Source organism: Gekko japonicus, unplaced genomic scaffold (genome assembly GCF_001447785.1).
Source record: "Gekko japonicus isolate JY-2015 unplaced genomic scaffold, Gekko_japonicus_V1.1 scaffold2806, whole genome shotgun sequence".
Classification (NCBI taxonomy): domain Eukaryota; kingdom Metazoa; phylum Chordata; class Lepidosauria; order Squamata; family Gekkonidae; genus Gekko; species Gekko japonicus.
Window position 1 is genome coordinate 124,665 of NW_015160920.1, and position 4,445 is coordinate 129,109.

Genomic DNA, 4,445 nt, shown 5'->3' on the forward strand with positions numbered 1-4,445 from the left:
AAAGAGGCCTTTTAATGGCCCTCACTGTTAAATGGAACCTCCATGTGCCGCGGCAATGCACCTCTTGACGATAAGCCCAACCCGTCAATTCACCGTCCCGTTTGTGAGTTCCCAGGCATCTCTGCTGTTGGAATGAGAAGGCTGGACTAGACGGACCCGAACCAGTGAGAAAATCGTTATTTTTTTACGTCAAAAAGTCCTAAGTGAGTTTTAGATGAAATGGACTATGGTTTTCTTCCCTTCTGGTTTCGGAGCTAATTCTCCTCTTGCCCTGTCAACTCGGGGTTTTTTTAAATCGGGATTTTCCGCAATAAAAGAAATAATTCTCCTCTTGCCCTGTCAACTCGGGGTTTTTTTAAATCGGGATTTTCCGCAATAAAAGAAAGAATTCTCCTCTTGCCAGTTTGCCCCAGAGATGGGAAAGTTAAGTCTACTAAAAGGGTTTTTCTGCACGCACGTCTTGTTGCCTGCGCGTGTGACGGACTTCCCACATCCAGGCGTATTTTTACAAACTGCTACAGGAAAACAACAATTATTTAGCCTTTTTTGAGGGGGGTGTTTCCCAATGTGTAGGGTATTTTTTGGCTGCAACCAGGAAGCTGTTTTTATGTCTGGTACACTCTAGTTCCTGCTGCTATAGCTGGGGGAGAACCCCCCCTCCCCCAGGCTGGCTCGGAGTTTCTCTGCAAATGTGAATCAAATGTGTACGTGAACGCAGACACGTAAAATACGGGATGGATAGCAGCCATTCCGAGGCTGCTGGGAGGAGGCCTTCTCCAGGATATTCTCGGCCTCTTTCCCGAATTCTCACCATTGGTGCCATTCACTCCATTTTCTTCTCCCATCACCAAAACTTGCAAGAGTGGGGGCCAAGGGTAGGGGTAGGAGGCTGCCCACCACCACCGGGCAAACAGCGGCCCTAGGCCAAGACAACACAGGCAAAGACAAGACCTAATAGGTATGCAAGGCAGCGTAATAACCGAGTATTTACGTCGGTCTGTTCCAAATTGATCGCCCATTAATATAAACACAATGTCTTGGCCTCGATTCCCTACTGAAGCTAACCCTGAGCACATGTAACTAAACCAAATGCATATTCTTCCTCTTTGGCCGTCACCTTCTCCTTTCTCTGTTCTTTCTTTGGCTCCTCTGAACTCTCGAGCAGGGCCACCAAAGTGGTGCCTGCGGGCGCCATGGGACCTGCTAACACCTTTCCTGGTGCCCTCCAAGTATTTTTTTTAGAAAGTGGGTGTGGCCAAGTGTTGTTTGTTTTTTGCCCAGCCAGGCTTCTGATTGGCCACTGGAGATCTGATTGGGTATGCAGATCTTTTGTCAAACATTGCTTTGACAGCTAACCCAATGTCACGGGATGGGGTGCCAGTCAAAGGGAGTCCAGAACAAGCCAAGGTCAGGAGCCAAGAAGACAGTGCAAAGTCCAAAAAGCCAAGCTGGGGTTAGGAGCCAGGAACACAGAGCCAAGTCCAAAGTCAGGGGGTCCAAAGGTCTTGGTGCAAGAGCCGAGCCGGACTGGATGCTAGGAGCACGAAACTGACTTGTTGCTTCCACAAAGAGTACTGCCCAGAGCGTGGAGTTAAATGCTGCTACCAATTAGCCAGCTGCATGATCAGCCAGGGTCCTGTTAGAACTCTGGGCTGGCTGAGCGTCTCCCCTGTAGCCTGGCCTCTCTTCGTCTGCTTGCTAAGTTTTGTCGCAGTCGCTCCCTTAAACGAGTCACACGTGGGGGTGAGGCAGGAGGACTTTCAGCTTGCAGTTCTTCCTTCTTATCTGGGCCAGGTGTGAAGACTGCTATTACAGGCCCTTGCCAGCTACCCTTCAGAGGGGCCAGCTGTGGTTTCTGCAGGCTCTGTCAGCTCATCCTCATCCATGCCCAGAACACCCAGGGATTCTCAACGGAGGCCAGTGGGTTCCTCAGAGGGCTAACTGAAAAATCCTAGCGAATGATCAAAACTCTCAGGGACATTCAGGATTTCAGGCGGCTCCTTTTCCCCACTTGCAATGGCTTCTGAAAGGCAGTGGAGTTGTCCCTTTGTGTTAGCATACTGTGAACTTCAACACAGATACCATCATCTGGTAAGAACGTAGCTTGTTCAAACTCCCTTGACTGGATCTGAGGTGATGTCACGGCTGTTCTGAACATTAAACTGACTGACTTGTGTGAATCCTGGGACTGCTTGCCATTATCTCTTTTTCTGTGCCTGTATAGCTGGATGCACTCCATAAATGGTCAACGTTGGCAAGACAGCACTGTCTGCTTTTTGCAGCTGTGCAACCTATGGTATATCTTCGGGAACGGACTGCGAAAACTGATTACAAAATTAGCTGGGTTCATGGGCAGACACAGAGGCACAGGGAGACACCAAATAGTAAGTCTCAACTAAAAAACATCCAATTAGTTTTTTTAAAAAAATTCTGCTATGTGCCGTTTACAAAAACTGAAGGAGTGATGGGGGGGGAGAGTGACAAGGAAATCTAATTGTGCTTGAAACAAAAATGCAGATGGACACATCCAAAATTCATCTGGATGTAACCAAAGAGTGCCCTGAACGATACGAGAACAGGACATGAACCGTGGACACATCCAAAATTCATCTGGATGAAACCTGAACGATACGAGAACAGGACATGAACCACACTGAAAGGTGTTTGAGCCTAACTAGCTGTTCAGTGGTCACCATCCATCCTCACCACGTTCTCTGTCTTATCAGTCTGTCCAGCTTTCTCAGGCCTTTTGACTCCTGACCCGAAATGCCCACAGGATTAATTCCTTTACATACCTGCGTTGAGAAGGCAGCCATCGAATCAGCCCACCAATTAGGGGGCAGTACATAGCATCAATGAAGACATCTCCTTATAATCAACTCAAAACAAAATTCACCCAGGCCCTGAAGTCGTGTAACACCATGGAAAGTGCGAACTTTCTAACAGCTTCACGCCTTAGAGATGCGTTCAATTGCACATTTTATGTGCAAGCCCACCTATTTCATGGGTACGAGTTCAGAGCAAAAAACTTTGGAAAAATCTGAGTCTAAGAAGCCCCATTGTTTTGGGCCAAAAAGGTTTCATATCTAAGTGCCAAAGTACACAAACCGCTCAGTGCCCCCCCCCAATTCAACCCTCCACCCCAATTTTTCCTCTCCACTGTTATAGCTTATATGGTAATAAGAGCCAGGCATTACCATAATGTGAAACAGGAACAGTTCTGCTTGCTTTATCCTGCACTCCAAGAACACCATATGCATAACGTAGAGAGCTCTGTCTTTTAAAAGGGGGCAGAAACTCAAACCATACCGACTCGAGTTTCCAAGATCGGGGCAGCAAATTTCTTTAGAAAGAACTCTGGGTAACACTGGAGCCCTTGTCACAAAGGTGGGAGAAACGTAACGACAACGGTGACCTCCCCTCCTCAGGAAAAAAACAACAAATAACTCGCATGTGAACGAAATTTAAAAAATTATGTAAACCCTGTTCTTGACCCCGAAGCAAAACACAATTACGCCAATCAATGAATCTTTTGTAGAAAGCTCTCAGAACAAGCAAGTTACCTAGAAAATGACAAGCTGCGGGTGACGGGGAGAGATCTCGGGCTACCAGGTCCAGGGGAAACAAAGGACACACAGAGGCCAAATTAAAACGGAGAGTGAGTGAGAGAAAGAGAGAGAGAAGGAACAAAGGATGGAGTCTACCTCTTTGGGGCATACAGGAGAGCAAAACCAAAGAGAGCTCCATATAGGTTAACAACTGTGCATTTGTTATGCTTATGGTGCCAAGGTTCTTTTTGTCAAAAAAAACCCCTACAAGCTACGCTCTCCTATCCAACACATCAGTGATGAATTATTCCATCTTGCTGCTTATAAACCAGCATTCCAGTGGAGGTCTGAACCGGCAACAAACCGTGTCTTTCCTGGAAACCAAGGATGTGTTTGCATCACGGAGTTTCTTGCTAGGAGAAAGGAATTATCCCTGGATTTTTCTTTCCTTTTTCCTACTCCTCTTTGGAGAGTACAGCCCACACAGCTGGATGAGAATAGCAGTTCATCACAGGGTTGCCAGCTCTGGGTAGGGAAATACCTGGAGATTTTGGGGGTAGGGCCTGGGGAGAGGGGAGTGACCACAACAGGGTATAATGCCATAGAGTCTGCCCACCAGAGCAGCCATTTTCTCCAGGGGAACAGATCTTGGTCACCTGGAGAACAACCATAATAGCCGGAGATCTCCAGGTACCACCTGGAGGGTGGCAACGCTATCCACCTAGTTCACCATCCTGCTTTACGTGGAGGTCAACTTAGTTGCCCTGGAGGACCAACGAAGTTAGAAGCGATATGTGAGAAAACAGGGAAGACGGGAGACGTGTATCTGTTGACAAGCTCGAGCGTGTCCAGAAGAGGGCAACCAGGATGGTGAGAGGGTTGGAATCCAAGTCTTAC

At 47.5% G+C, this 4,445-nt stretch overlaps 1 protein-coding gene across 1 annotated transcript in view; it reads right to left on the reverse strand.

The window, feature by feature from the left end:
- LOC107121622 (teneurin-4-like) overlaps positions 1-4,445 on the reverse strand; it is a gene marked incomplete at its 3' end in the record, with an annotated part of 181,711 nt that overhangs the window by 106,578 nt on the left and 70,688 nt on the right. The gene's annotated exons all lie outside the window — the stretch shown is intronic.